This window comes from Amphiura filiformis, chromosome 8, assembly GCF_039555335.1.
Source record: "Amphiura filiformis chromosome 8, Afil_fr2py, whole genome shotgun sequence".
Classification (NCBI taxonomy): domain Eukaryota; kingdom Metazoa; phylum Echinodermata; class Ophiuroidea; order Amphilepidida; family Amphiuridae; genus Amphiura; species Amphiura filiformis.
Window position 1 is genome coordinate 31,103,252 of NC_092635.1, and position 16,634 is coordinate 31,119,885.

At 36.7% G+C, this 16,634-nt stretch overlaps 1 protein-coding gene across 1 annotated transcript in view; it reads right to left on the minus strand.

The window, feature by feature from the left end:
* Positions 1–16,634, minus strand: part of LOC140158947 (sodium/calcium exchanger 1-like) — a 145,227-nt gene that overhangs the window by 71,387 nt on the left and 57,206 nt on the right.

The following is a 16,634-nucleotide window of genomic DNA, read 5'->3' on the forward strand; positions in this document are numbered from 1 at the left end:
ATTGGGTGTCGTTGAGAACACTCACGCACAGAGCCAATACCATCATCACGCTGGGACGAAGACAAACAACAAGAACTCAATCACATTCAAGAAAGCCTCCAGAAATGTGGGTACGAGCCTTGGGTGTTTAATGTAAGTGACAATAAGCAACAAGACCTTCAGAAAGCGAAGAACAAAAATAGACCACCTGCCAAGGGTAATGTAGTCCTCCCTTACATCCAGGGGTGTCGGAGACAATGGCTCGCTTGTTCCAAGCTAAAGGCATCAGGACTCATTACAAACCCGTGAACTCCATCCGGCAACACGTGGTAGCGCCAAAGGACAAGACCAAAACAGATCAAAGATCTGGTACAGTCTATCACATAACTTGTGATGACTGACTGCGACGCTGCCTATGTCGGAGAGTCGAACGTTCACTTAAAGCTAGGTTAGCTGAGCACCAAGACCTAGTAGTACCTCCTCCCTGTGGCCCAACATGTCAAAGCGTCCAAACACACCATCGACTGGAACAATGTCAAAGTTTTGGATCAAGACTCCAACTGGTACAACAGAGGAGTGAGGGAAGCTATTAATATTCACAGACACCCCAGCAACCTGAACAAGGACAAGGGACGACCACGACCTGGCACCCGTCTGCGGAACATCCTGTCACATGGCGTTGTTGACAACAACTCGTCATGTGACACTCATCAAGATCAATAACATCAGTTTGAAAAAGGCTTAGCGACCGCAAGCCGAAAGCTCACGTAAGTGAACATTTTTGTTGTGAGAACAGTCATAAATTCATCAATAGGAAGAGAAGGGTTTTTTTTTAAACAGGAGTATATTTTCTTCAAGATATTTTTCTCTGGCCAGTCTCAAGGTTATACAACCTTTTTAATACTTAAAACCACTAATGGCCAACAAATTTCAAATAATTCATCAAAATTCATCTAACATCATAAATAAACACTGCAAGTTGCCATGACAACATAGAAACATCTTCATTAATTTGATCGCCATCAAGTGAGCCACTGGAGATAATAATTCCAACAATATGTACATCTTTAACCTTTTCTTGAGTACTACTGCACGATATTTCAAATGTGACATGCAAAAACGGACACATTTTTACCAAATAAGCTACATCGTCATGGCAACTGAAAAAACACCCACACCATCACTTTAATGTTTGGTATTGATATAAAGAACATTCAAATACAAATTTAATTGTCTCATCGTATCATTCTGTGTACCAATTCTTATTGACCTGAACAGTTACGTGACTGCAATGTTCCTATGAAAAGAAGTCCGAGTCATGCACGGCTAAATTGAGTGAAAGATAATTGAATTTTGCCATATTGCATGCAGCAAACAGAACAAGAAACAAGCAGGCGTTATGCAGAGCACGCCCAGTGATTTGTAAGTGCTTCCGGAATCAAGTATAAGTCTTTGCTTACTGGTAATAATAGTAACACATGGATGGAGGCACTTGGTATTGATAAGGTGGCAATATTGATTGAGGTGGTTGTCCATAATAATAGGGGCATAGCCCGGACTTTTTCAGGGGGGCAAAACAACTTTCAAGGCGCGCGGTAGGGGGGGATTGTCAGAAATGGTCTTAAAAGTACAAAAAATGCCAAAAATCATATGTATAGTGGCAGCATTCCCCCGGGCTCATAATTATTGCACAACCTTTTACTCATACATTGGCACTGCTACACAACTCACACAAAAATGAATGTCAAATATGTAAAAGCAATCAGAAGTTGTAATGGGATTTATTTTTGAATGCAAGTTTAGATAAATTAAAGTCCATACCAATGGTAGGACCTAGACTACTCTCCATCACTTATTGCTAAATCAAGCATTGCCATCTCCAGTAAAAAAAACCCAAATAAACATACAAAAAAACATCTTTGGGCTTAAAATGACCCAATAAATGATGTCCATCCCTAACTCCCTTGCCTCCAATGGCATATCTACATGTAGTTAACTTACATCCATTTAAGAACACTTACGTTAAATCCATTTTTGTAAAAAATACAGATTATGTGGCTATTCCAGTTGACATACACACACCTACATGTGTAGGAGATTATTCATGTCTTCCATAGTGGGAGTATGGATTTCAACTGGAATTGCCCATTCTTTGCAGGAAAACAAAACTTAGAATAATAAAAACAGTCTCAACAGCCACTTAGCTTTCACTAATGCATTGTGGTCATGAGACCCATTATTTGTAAACTTCTCTTTGTATTTCATTATCTACACACAAAAATCTTTCCCTACTTGATACTACTTGCAAAGAGCCCGGGCAAAGAGGTAAATTCTCTTCACGCGGGTGTCGACTGCAGTCGACATGTTTAAAAATTTTTTCAAAAATTCAAAAATTTCAGAAATGTAAATTTTCATGACCATATTTGGAATCAGTATGAAAGATGCATTAAAATGAGTACAAACAAGCCTAGTATTGGTTCAGTAGTTATTAAGATAGCTCTTGATATTTTGAGAAAATATTTCAAAACTTGAACTTTTCTTGTTGAAGCGCATGGCTAGCACGCAGAGGATTAAAGGGCATATTAGCCTAGTTAACAGTAAAACTGCTCAATGTTCAACCAATGCTGGGGAAACAATTTTGAAATATTGCAACAGTGCGCCATGAAATTTGAGCAATAAAGAAACCCAACATTCTCTTTACTATACTCAATATATCACATTATTTTCATCTTATTGAAGACACTAATTTTGTTTTCAAATTTTCTCAGAATCTATACCCTCCCCGGGATACCCTCCCACTCATACATTTACTTATGTACTACATAATGAGGTTCATGATTTCATAACAAGTAACAACAGCCCTGAAGGACGGCCAATAAACTGTCAATCTGTCTAAAAGTCTGCTATTCCTCCCCCATACAGGAAAAATAACGGATGCCAAGAAATCAGCTCAAATTCAAAAGAACATTGGATGACCGGCAATGACTGCTACCTTGACATGCCACTGACTTATGGGAAGTGGCATTTATAAGTCAATGCCACATGAAAGAACTGTCTGTCATCTTTGATTTCATAATGTTACAAGTGAGAAATGAAGAAGTAACCGGTAAAAAAAGGGGACTACTGGAAAGAGATTCAAATCACAACTTGTCATTGTAAGTTCCAGGAAGTGTCTGATGAGCATGTTGTAGATCCTATCATCCTAGTGATACAAGGAAACTAATGGATGCCAAGAATCCAGCTCAAATTCAAAAGAACATGGATGACCGGCAATGACTGCTGCGTACCTTGACATGCCACTGACTTATGGAAATTGGCATTTATAAGTCAATGCCACATGAAAGAAGATGTCTGTCATGGTTAACAAAGTTCTTTGTATCTGATCCAGAATGTTCACTTACTTGTGTACGTTTCAACAACAGCTGTTGTCTTTATCAACACTTGATGGGTAGTGACTGCTATTGGCAACCGGCGCTAGAAAGTAGTTCCAGCGTTGATCTTGGAGTTACCAGTCTGTTTTTTTCGAGGAGTTTCTTGATCCCTGGTCAGGAACTCATCAAAAAAAGAGAGTTGGTACTGTCAAGATCATCTCTGAACTGTTCATGCTGGTTGCCAATAGCAGTCACTACCCATCAAGTGTTGATAAAGACAACAGCTGTTGTTGAAACGTACACAAGTAAGTGAACATTCTGGATCAGATACAAAGAACTTTGTTAACCAGTTTACTATACCGATCCTGATGAATCTGTTCAATCAGATGTCTGTCATCTTTGATTTCATAATGTTACAAGTGAGAAATGAAGAAGTAACCGGTAAAAAAGGGGACTACTTTCAGATTGCATAATGTTACAAGTGAGAAATGAAAATGTCACTGGTAAAAAAGGGGACTACTTTCAGGAGTTCCAGGAAGTGTCTGATATTCATTGTAAATAACAGACAAATGTCAAAATAATTTTTCTGTAAAATCTTTGAAAATCAGCTCTTTTTTTAAAGAAAAGTTCACAGAAGGTCCAAAGTTTTAGAGAAACCCTCAAAATTTTTTTTTTTTTTAAAGGACAAATTCACAAAAAAAAAGGTCATGTTTTAGCTCCCTGCACCCCCAAAATAAATCCTGGCTGTGGTCCTGCTTCCACTGCCTGCCCCTCCCTCCCACTGTACCTTCCTTAACTATCCACCTCCATTTAATACTGACACAAAATGTCAAGCAAATACAATATAATTGTCCTTGTCTAATGAAGCCTTGTACAATTTTCATTTGTCACCAAGGGGAAATCCAAAACATTGCAAAAATAAATATGGTAATATTAAAATTTCACTTCCCAGAATATCTATAATAAACATTAGTGTCCACTGACTAATTGCTTTCCGAATCATCCCACCTATTTCTAAAATGGCAAATGGAATTATGAGCAGCGTGCATCAATTCCGCAAGGCGTGATTACTTTGTATACATAATGAATATCCTTCAATAATAATTATATTTGTTGTAATATTTTTGTGTACATTGTAGGGAGGCCTATATATCTGATTTGTAGATTGAAACCATGTATTTTTCCCACTAACAATCTGCGTGTTTCCACTGGGCACACAGTATTTCTTTCCGGTTAACACCCGTCAACCGATTAACTGTTTGATGACCAACCACCACGTTTCTACTGATACCCGGTAAATGATCGTGTGATCTGGTGTAGGGCGGAAGTACTGTATTTTGTTTTCATGACCTTGGGTCATCCTGTGTCACACATATTGCATTTATTTACTGTCACCTTGCAAAGTTGACATCCGGTAAACCCGTTATCCATCACACTGAACGTGTTTCCACTGAGGAAAATACCCGGTCTACCTCCAGAGGTAGATCACGGTTGCCGAGTGTCAACACCGCATCACTCCAAACCAATCTGCTTCTACTGAGCACATTAACCAGTAACACCCTAAACTAAACAGTATTAGACCTACCCGCCAACCTTTTCCCAGTAGAAACATGCAGCATGTTGAAATTATATAATTATGTATATTATGACATCGTTACTGCATGGGGAAAACCTTGTATGTACATTTGGCCCTTGAATATGGATGAAGCAAACCCTTCAATATAAAGTCTACACCTTCACAAGGCTTTATCCATGTTCAAGGGCTAAAAGTAAATGAGTTTTTTCCTGCATGTACTTTGGCCCTTGAACATGGATGAAGCAAACTCTTCAATATAAATTCTACACGTACAAGGCTCAGGGGCGGATTTAGGGGCGCGGCCGCGCGCTTCCTCTATTTTTGCCTAGCAAAGGCGCCGCCCAACTTAAAATTTAAAAAATGAAAAGAAAAATAAAAAATGAACAAATTCGGCCATGAGCAGCAAACATTGGGCCAAAACCGTTGAGTTTTCGAGGGGGTAACCCCCTTAACACCATTTTTTTGTCGTTGACCAAAAGGCGCCCACTCTATCAAAAATTCCTGGATCCGCCCCTGAGGCTCTATTCATGTTCAAGGGCCAAAAGTACATTATGAGGTTTTTCCCGCCCAGTGACAACATGTAACAACTTTCCTCTTTTTCAAAATACCACATCTCAGAATAACTATAGAATATACTGAACCCTTACGCCTTATCACATGGTGTTATTGGTATTCATTCTATTTTTATGCCCAAGGCCCAATGATTTTTGCGCCAGGTAATTTGCCCTTTTCTGCGAAATAAGATTTGATCTTTGCAAACTGAAATACTTGCTTTCTACCATTTTGTTTACAAAAAATGATCTGTAAACCTTGCACTATTCTTTTCCAGCAAAAATTAGTCCGTTTCCACAAAATTCCCCAAAGTTTCTTCGCAATTGGCTATTACCCCGTGGAATTGGCTATTTCTCTCAAATTCTCTAAATTGCCGTTTTAATAACACTATTTTGTGCCACATCTCAAATGCTGTGAATCAAATGCTCAATCTGAAATGCTGAAATAGATTAAAAAGAAACTGCATTATGTGCATTATTTTTAACTTTGGTATAAACAATGCTGTCATGGTGACGTTTTGAATGAAAAGAGATGAAGACCAAAAAGATGCACTTAAACTAATTGAAATTGTTGCATTCTTGTAATACCTTGTCATCCAAAACCAGTCATGTGAAGAATGTAATGTAGCATTGACTGGAGTATTCAAAAGGTCAACATGGCAGTAATATTCTAATAATATTGGGGCTATGAAATTAAAATGTGCAGATTAGGCCCTACGAGGGGTATCCAAAAGTTTTGAAATCACCCAGAACTGAAAGAGCTATATCGATGAAATTTTGTCAGTGTAATCACTGGTCCTTTTGTACATTATGGTCCAAAAATGGTCTCATAGGCCTAAGTATGTTTACTTTCTTTAAAGGTGGTGCTAGATGGGCAGTATACAGAGTTTCAGTTTGTGTCTTTTGTTGTGATCTTTCAAAAACAGGTTACTTTAAAGCCATAATGCCGAGCCATAATGTACAACCTTACAAAATTGCTTGCGCATGTCCCAACTTACACCTAAATGGAAGTAGTAAATTTGTTGTAATCGTAGGTCAACAAAGCAATTTTGATATAAAGTTGTATAACAACATGGAAGTCCCCCACAGAACACTCCATGTAAAATGGTCAAAACAGCAAGTGGGGTTTCTTTCATTTTATCATCTCACAATTTCAGCTAAAACTGGACAGACAAGTTTTCTGACAGTTATTATTATCATTTCAGCATTTTGGGTAAAGAACTATAAATATTTGACAAATCATACATTACAGCTTTTATATTGTTTAATTCATAGTTGTGTATATTTTAAATCTTTCCCAGCTGCCCTTTCAAAAGCCACACTCAGACGACCGTCGTCACGGCTGAACCCAAATGCCAGGCATGCATGGAGTAGAGCTGTTTCTTTGCAACTTGTGTATTTGTACAAAGGGGAATTTGTTTTAAAAAAATCATGCAATATTGCATCACTGGGCAGGAAAAAACCCTATGTGATTGTGGCCCCTGAACATGTTTAAAACAAAACTGCCAAAAGGTTACATAGGAAGTTTTGCTTTAAACATGTTCAGGGGCCAATGACACATAGGAGGTTCTTCCTGCCCAACGACCGGGCCCAACAACGATTGTATTATAGAATTATCTTATATGTGTGACCTTATCTTTTTTCTTAAGCATGGCCTGCCCCTCATGGGACTCCTCAACAAAAATCCCAGCTACGCACTGATGCCAGGATTTGTTGCATATTTACAAAGTGTACTAATGTAACCAACCCCTTGACATAAGAATTAGTCAGGACCTGCTTTTTCTTGTTAAGAGAGAGAGGAATATTAGAACTTGATTGTTGCCTGTCCCAAGTGACAAGAAACTGTTGAAGCAAGGAAGTCCAATTTGGAAAACACGCTCTATCTAAATTGAGCTCTATATCTCTGCATGCTTAACCCTCTCCACACGGGTGTCGACTGCAGACGACAAATTCCAATTTTTGTTGAAAAATTCAAAAATTTCAGAATTGTACAAATGCATAATTACCATATTTGGAATCAGCATGAAAAATGCATTAAAATGAGTACAAACAAGCCTAGTATTGGTGCAGTGGCTCTTGAGATAGCTTTTGGGATTTTGGAAGAATATCCCCAAACTTTTTATGTTGCAGCCTATCAGTTAGCAGCCTGGACAACCGATTCTTTTGTTCTGCAAGGCTCACTCAGTCATTTAATGAGGCAATACAAACGATCGAATTTGGTGTTGAAATGAGCTAAATTTTGAGTTACACCTTTTCAATGTAAAATTAATTTTCTCGGCCAAATAAAATGCAATCATTTTCATTTTTTCAGTAAATGTCAGGTCAAATTGTAGCGCTTGATACTGTATTTTTTTTTCAAATCCTAGTGTTAAACTTAGGCGTGAAATTCAGTCATTTCGTGTAAGATTTTCGATTTTGATAGGCTTAAACTCTGTCCATGAGCCTTTTTTGGATCAACCTTTTAGCTTTTCAAAGTAATATAGTTAAGCTAATGAAGGATTTTTCCCAACTTTCTAACGCACATCCCCGTTAGCGATATATCATAGTTTTGTCAGAATTTCCGTTTTGATTTCACCACTTTTCACTCCCGCCTGAAAAGTTTTTCAAAATCAACGCTGGAATCTAAGGCTGATACTAGCATTGTGGATCGATATCCCTGGGTTTAATAGGAATACCGGCATGGGTACAGTGTTGCCAGAACTTCAATATAGCAACGAAATTCCCAGGCCTAATATAGCGCTCCAACTGATCACAGCGGCGGAGCTGGGATTTTTTCCAAGGGGGCAAGTCTGTATGGGCGGTGGCCCAAATCCACCAAATTTCCCTGCACTTGGGGGGGGGGGGGGGGAGAGGGGGCGGGGCCCAAATAGACAATTTTTGCCAGGCTTATTGAATATAATCGTATGGTATTGCATATCGTATGGATTCTCCATCTCTCAGCCCCTCTTCTCCCTCTCTTCCCTCTCTCTCTCTCTCTGTTTTCTTCTTTCTCCTCCTTTTCCTCTTTTTTCCTTGCACTAGAGGCGGGGCCCAAATAGGTAGTGGGGTGTATGTAGGAAACTTTGGGGTGGTACTCAACACACTTTAACCATATGACTTCAATGCAAGGCTTATTGTTGCCACAAATGTTTTTTTCCCTTAAGGTTATTTAATAGGTTTTATAAACTTCCACACCTGTGCACCCACCCCACCCCATAGGCCTACATGTACATGATATTACATAATAACATATAGCATAGCTATACATTTAGGTATCGCCTACATGTCAAATTAAAAACAAACCCGAACACAAGTCTGAAGGGTGTAATGAAAATGGCAACCCGCGATGGGGGCGGGGGGTAGGTCATACAAAATTCACCTGGAGGACAGAAGATTAAAATCCCGTATAATAACACGCTAATTTTTCTAGGTTTGGACCGTGGATTTTCCCATGGACCTCAAGCGTGCGTCTCTTTTAAGAGAAAATACGGACTAACCTAGGTAAACAAACAAACAGACAGACAAAATGGTTTTCATAATCATGGAATCCATATAAATTGAAATTGCAGGCTATCACGGGAGCAAAATTTTAAAATTCACCTCATTTACCAGAAAACCCAATTGGGGATTTGGGCTACTAAATCGCTGGTCGGGCAATATTTGCTTTTCAATGGAAAATTGCCCTGGATGACAACAATGAAAATATCGACTATTTCAGCTGGTTGCTCACGAGATAAAAGTACTGAGTTTGACATTTTCGCATCATGAAGGGAAAAAGGTAGAATAAAAGCGGAAATTCTGACAAAACTATAATATATAGACCCACACGTATGCGTTACAGAGGTGGGAAATATCTTTCTTTAGCAAACTATATTAGTTTGAAACTCTAAAAAACCAATTCCGTAAAAATCTCGCAGGTGAACTCAAGCCCTATAAAAATCAAAAATATCACACTAAAAGACACAATTTGATGCTTAATTTTAATACCAGGATTTTAAAAAAAATATATATCCAAGCACCAAGTTTTTAACTGACATTAATAAAGAAAAAAAATATATTGCTTTATATTTGACCGAGAAAATTAATTTCATAGCAAAAAGGTGTATCTCTGAATTGTGCTGATTTTAACATGTATCGATCGACTTTTAGCGCGACTAAGCATTTCTAAAGAATTGGTTGTGCAGGCGGCTGACTGCTATGGCCAGCATGTAGAGCATTACAGCTACACTGATGTCACTTAGAAAAATTCAAGTTATTATTTCCATGACTTGCAAAACACATCATAATTCCATTTGATTCACTAATGTTGTCTTTGTTGTATATTTTTATCATCTATCACTAATCTGGATATTGGTTTTAGTTTTCTATTAGGTCACCTAATTTTTGCCTTAATTAATTCATAATTTGTTTAATGTTCCCGATTTATAGTTCATCAAGACAATCAATAAATGGGTGTCCTAGGGATGCGTTGGTGGTGTTGCTGGCAGCAGCAGTGTCTTTCAAATTTCAGTTTTTTATAATAGTGAACTGAACTGTTTTATTCCGGCAAGTAGATTCATGAAACAAAATCAAGTTATATCAATTACCAGAAGATTATTTCAATTGATTGAAAGGAGTTTCATTTTATATTCTATATTTATTACACAAGTCATTTACAGTCAGGATCTATATGAAAAATGTTTACTCACTGCATCAAGGAATAAATCCATCACTTGTTAATATTATAAAATAACTTCTGATTTATTTTAATGCATTAGAGAAAAAATCTCCTTTTACTCCAGATTCTTGATGGATTGTTTGTGGTCATTGAATGTTGCAATGGGTTTCTGTTAAATCATAATGTTTTAGTTATATCTATGGCACCAACTTGAGGACGTCTTCTCCCTGAAGTAGGCTGATGATGAGCCACGAAACCTTTTGCATTAGCAGATAGGTGAGGTCTGCTTGTTCTCTGTTGACAAGGGGCAGCCTTCAGTGAACAGCTCTTTCAAGAGCCACCAGTAGGCAAGGGGCAACCTACATGTCTCAGTCTTAGGTACTTTGTCCTGAAGAAGTCACAGCTACTGAGTGAGAGTTTCAAGTGGGGTTACCTGGATAGCTGGCTCCATTTGAAATCTACACCCCCGTGTGAGAGATTAAGCTCATGTCTTCCATAGGGGTGTATGGATTCCAACTGGAATAGCCCAATCTGGATCACCACCTGAGGGAAGTTGCTGTCTACTGAAGATAGCATAATGGAAAATGAATTTGAAAACAACAAATCAACACAAAACAAAATAATTTCGCTTGATGTTTGAGTAGAAATAATGTCTGCATCCACAACATTGAGCAGATGGAAGATACAAAACATCAGGCCTTGCCGTCTAGATTTTAAAGGCGAGTGGTTAATCACTCGCTAGCATGATGCTAGGCGAGTGGTCGAATTTTCACAAATATCACTTATTTGGGTATGATCAAGTAAAGCTTTGGTCTTAAAACAGTATCTATGTATTTATGTTGAAATGCGTGTGAAGCGCGGTAAAATTTTTGACTTTCTCCGCTTGGAGGGGGAACAAAATCGATTAAATACTAAATTGGTTGATTCGATGGTAGATTTTGGGAGATGCGCGGCAAGTGATATTAAATGTATATGGCAAGTGGAAAATCGCTCGCTAGAAATCGAGTTTGGGCGAGCGAGAGCGATCGCTCGCCTCAAACTGCAAGGCCTGAAACATATGTGACATGATCAAGGGGAATGAGTAGGATGTCGCCAATATTGTTTTTGAGATATTGGCAAAAACAGTGTTCATATTCTTCTGTTTTATATTGTTTTCAGTCATTGATAAATTGCTCATAACTCGGTTACTATATGTTCGATTTTGATGGGGTTTGCATCAAAATGTAGCATTTATAACCTGCCAGAAAATGATGTAAGAAATTTCTAATTGAAAATTGCCGACATGTGACTCATTCCCTTTGATCATGTCACATATTCTTCCAAGCACATTTGCAATCTAGGAATAGGTCCCCTATCACTGATTGAACATGACTGTGTTGAAATAAAGTACCTCGCATGTCAACCTCAAATCGTGCACTGTCTATGATTTGATTGCGTGTACGTAAAAACTTTCAAATAGAGATGTATACTCTATAAAACGCATTTTCAATTAAGAAATTACTCCACCCAACATACATGTACTAGTGATTTTGTATTATTGTGCTGTTATTTTATGGTCATGACTGTGATGTGCATAATGGCATATAATCAAGAAAGAGGGGTCAGTCTTTTGACTTGTAATTGATTGAGATGTGAGCAAAAGAAGGCAATAGCTGCTTTATAGGTCATTTGACAATTTCTGTATTTGATACTGTACACATGTAAACATATGACACATGGCAGCTATTGTTGATAGCTTGTAATTGATTGAGATGTGGACAACAAAAGGCACTACCTGCAATAGCTGCTTTACAGGTCATTTGACAATTTCTGTATTTGATACTGTACACATGTAAACATATGACACATGGCAGCTATTGCTGATAGCTTGTAATTTGATTGAGATGTGGGCAAAAGAAGGCACTACCTGCAATAGCTGCTTTATAGGTCATTTGACAATTTCTGTATTTGATACTGTACACATGTAAACATAAGACACATGGCAGCTATTGCTGATAGCTTGTAATTGATTGAGATGTGGGCAAAAGAAGGCACTACCTGCAATAGCTGCTTTATAGGTCATTTGACAATTTCTGTATTTGATACTGTACACATGTAAACATAAGACACATGGCAGCTATTGCTGATAGCTTGTAATTGATTGAGATGTGGGCAAAAGAAGGCACTACCTGCAATAGCTGCTTTATAGGTCATTTGACAATTCTGTATTTGATACTGTACACATGTATACATGTGACACATGGCAGCTATATTGCTGATAGAACCTTCTTGCCCTAAACCTCTCAACATATTTATGCATTATATTGTTTTGAGCAATTTAAAGATAATAGATTACATCTTAGAAATGGTATGTCAAATTTTTAAGGGAATTTGCAGCATGGCAAAGCATATTAAGTGAAAAATATAAAAGCTTTTTACTTGAAAGTGACTCATATTGCTTGATTGAATCACATGTTATACTTATAGGTAGACTGGGGGATTGTGGGTAACAGAGGACAGGGTGGGGATGTACCGGTGGGACACACAAAGGGTGTGTCTCATAGTTGACAGAATATAAAAGAACATTGGTATATAATGTAATAATAAGGGCAATGTTTGGATTTGAATGAAAATAAAGATATAACTGGAGGAGGGTAATTACGTTACGTAAAATACTTTCTGCTCACGTATTATCTCTTAGCTGTATCCATGCTGCATACACTATGGACCACAAGAGCCTCATCCCAATGGCATAGTCCAATAACCTCAAATACATAATCATAGTGCAAAATTTGACCTCAAGTTGCAGAGTATGAGTTTTTGTACCCAAATCTTCAAAGGTCATTCAATGAATGTACAAATGTATTGGGGTTTAAGAACTGTTCCCCTGACAGATGAGCATGTTGTGGATCCTAGTGATATTAGCTGCCCCTTCTGTAAACAACGATTTAATTAGCCAGACACTTTTCAAGACCTGAATTCTAAATATATGTGTGTGGGTTCCCATAAGACTTAAAGTCAATGTTCCTGAAAACAAAAGCTTTGATTTTCAGCCAAATAATTTCTAGAAAAGATTCCCAAAAGATTCCCACAACGCCATTTTTATTTAACACCTGATTTTCTTAAATGAATTAAGAAAACAGACATTTTATTATTATATAACATTATTTATAGCTCTCCTTTCCGTAAGCAACGACTTAATCAGCCAGACACTTGAATTCTAAGTATGTGTTTCCACAAGACAAAGCTAATGTTAGGCTACACAATGAAAACAAAAGTTTTTATTTGAGATAAGATTCCTTTGTAAAACTCCTATCCCATAATGTAATTTTATTTACAATCCAATAGGCATTTTATAACATTATTTCTAAATCCTCATGATTAATAATGATTGCTCTAATTGCTCTAGGTTGCTCTAAATGGCCAATTTTTTGACCTCCTGGGTCAACATAGCCGTTAGCCACCACTGGAAAATATTGAAAACGGTTCCACAAAGTTTGAAGGATTTAGAAAATGGATCTTAATTGCTGTTTTAGTCTGCATTCATACGTAACATCATTACATTGACATTCACAGACACAATGACATATGTATATGTTGTGCTTGAAATTATTGATTGGCTCCAAACAAAGGATTTGAACCGGTGTCCTTTGCCGTAATCATGGTGCAGTGCAGTCCATTCATTCAAATCTTGTCATCAACCTATTTGATCATAATTTGTTATGTGTGTTGAGACAACTATCGTGGTAGATTGCAATCATGCTTTTGTTGAATGCATTTGAGTAGGCCATGTTTTCGATCATGTTTTGTTGTGAGGCTCTGCGCGAGATACACTGTCAGGGTGGAGCGCACAGGGAAATGCACCCGGCTTGTTGCGTTTTTGCATCGGGCGCGAGGCAAAAATACGCACTCGTTAGCAACGAGATTAGCAAGATTTCCCGCCATTGACCATGTGGACGATATCAGATGGAAAAGGGGGATGGAAACATCATAATTAAAAATTGATAGAAATTTGGTAAAAAATTAAAAAGCCAAAATTTTTCAGTTGTAACTTAAAGTACACAGACTAATAAATATAGAATTCAAGAAAACTGGAATTTGGCATTTTAAAAACATGCCATGGTTCAGACCAACCTTAAAAGGGCATTTCGTGATCCACAGCATCATCCCCCACTTTTCTCAAAAAAAGTTGAGATTTTTATATCACTGGAAACCTCTGGCTACATAATGTTTATGTACAAAATATTTCTTGCAGATTAATTCGTTTAGCAAAGATATCGTGAAATTTGAATTTCGTTCTGGTGCACCAGAACGAAATTACAACGTATTGTCTATGGAGCAGTGTAATACACATAATCATGCATAACTCGAAAACGCAATATCGGAATCAACTGAGGATGCTAGGATCAAGAAATACTCCTTTAATTCAAATTTGTTGATGATTTGAATCTTAAAAGATGCTTGAATTTAGATATGTAGGCCTAGTTGCTTCTGATAATTCCTTTTGTCTCATTACCATTTGTTCTTGTCCAAAGATTGGTGAATAAATATGTTTATAGTCATGTTTGAACCAAATTTTGTACTTTTTCTCAAAACTATAAAAAATGAGGTAGGCAATTATCATAGCAGAGTGACGAGATATATAGAAATAAGTAAAGCCATGATTTCTCTGTGATACGGAAAAACAGAAAATTTCACGGAATTCGGGGTTTGCTCACGGAAATTTGAAAATGCCAGAAAGTAGTAAAAATCTGTGTAAAATGTCTAACTTTTGTGTTAATTTGCAAAAAAAGAAGAAAAAAAAGAATAATTTAGCAGTAATCAACCATTTAAACAATCCATTCTAGCATTTATTCTAGGCCTACGATGCAAGATTCTGTCCGATACAGCTATCGGAAGTACACACAAGACAATTGATGATGCTTAATTTTAATGGGGATGTTGAGGGGAGACTACAGTAAAAGGTACATATAATTATATAAGACAAAGTACACTTTTAAAAACATGCTTGTATGGGAATGTATGCACTTTTCAGTTCTTTATAATGTAAAACGGAAAATCACGGAATCGTCCAATTTGTAACACGGAATTTAAATTTTGTAACACAGAAAAATCATGGCTTTAGAAATAAGTAATTGTAACCCAAAGTATTTCAGTTTTTGATTTATTGCTCTCATTTAAAAAATTTGCCCGATTACTTAAATCGTGAATAAAACAAGCTGGGCCACTTACATCATTTTCACGCATATTAAGTGAAATTTCACTTCTGAAATTCTGATAAATATTTCTGATTGTAACTTTGTACAACGCCTCCATAGAATACTTAATTGAGTGAAATAAACACAAAATGATTGATCAGTATGAATACGTCAAAAAACATCTTTAAAATGTTATGATTTCAAAGAATTGATCAATTCATGGTAGGCGTTTCTTTTTATAGTTGTTTTAAATGGTTTCATATTTTTAAGTAACAACTTTGATTTGCAGAGAATAGGGGAAGGTTGCACTAAGACAAAGCTTCATACTGGACATTATAGTTTTTTTTCTGAAATAGATGTTTTAAATGGTTTCATATTTTTAAGTAACAACTTTGATTTGCAGAGAATAGGGGAAGGTTGCACTAAGATAAAGCTTCATACTGGACATTATAGTTTTTTTTTCTGCGAAATGTTCAATAAGATTTTTATTTATATTTTTTAAGTGACAACTTTGATTATAGTATAAATCAAAATCTTATTGAACATTTTGTTACTTAAAATTATGAAACCTTTTAAAACAACTAATAACAAGAAACACCTACCATGAATTGATCAATTCTTTGAATTCATAAGATTTGAAAAAAAAATGTTGTTACATAAAAATTTTTGCCTATTTTAATAACTGCACTGTACTCTCTAAATGTACACCAAGTGGAAAAAAAGAGTGAAAGAGTGAAAAGGAGGACAACCTCTTTTTAAGTGGAAAAATGTCACTTGAAAAAAGTAGTATATTCTCAAAAGAGTGAATATTGCCTAAATAAAATGTACTTTATTTCAGTTTCGAGTATTTTCCACTCAAAAACGGGTTGTCCTTCGTTCAACAACTTAAAAGAGTGGAAATTCACTCTTTTACCTGTGAAAAGTAGAAATTACTTGACATTTCTATGATTGACACATCGATCTATTCTTAAAGAAACACAAACAATAAAATGTTGTAAAAAACCTGTGAAGCACATTATATCCTGTACTTCCAATGACGTTGTGTAGAAGCGGTGTCTATTTTTAGGATGCTTTTACTTCCATCAAAATATTAGAAAACAAACTTGCTTTAGCTGTGTTGACTTTGAGTGTTATTAGAGCGAGTCTCAACATCCTACTGAGCAAACATAATTTGTATTTCGTTACTATGTGAAGACAATTGTAATAACGCATTTGAAGGCATGTGTGTCTATAAATGGCTGTAGGACATACGGAAACAAGGCTCTGCATGCTAGCCATAGGCTTCAACATAAAAAGTCCGAATTTTTTGAGATATTTTCTCAAAATATCAAGAGCTATCCTAAG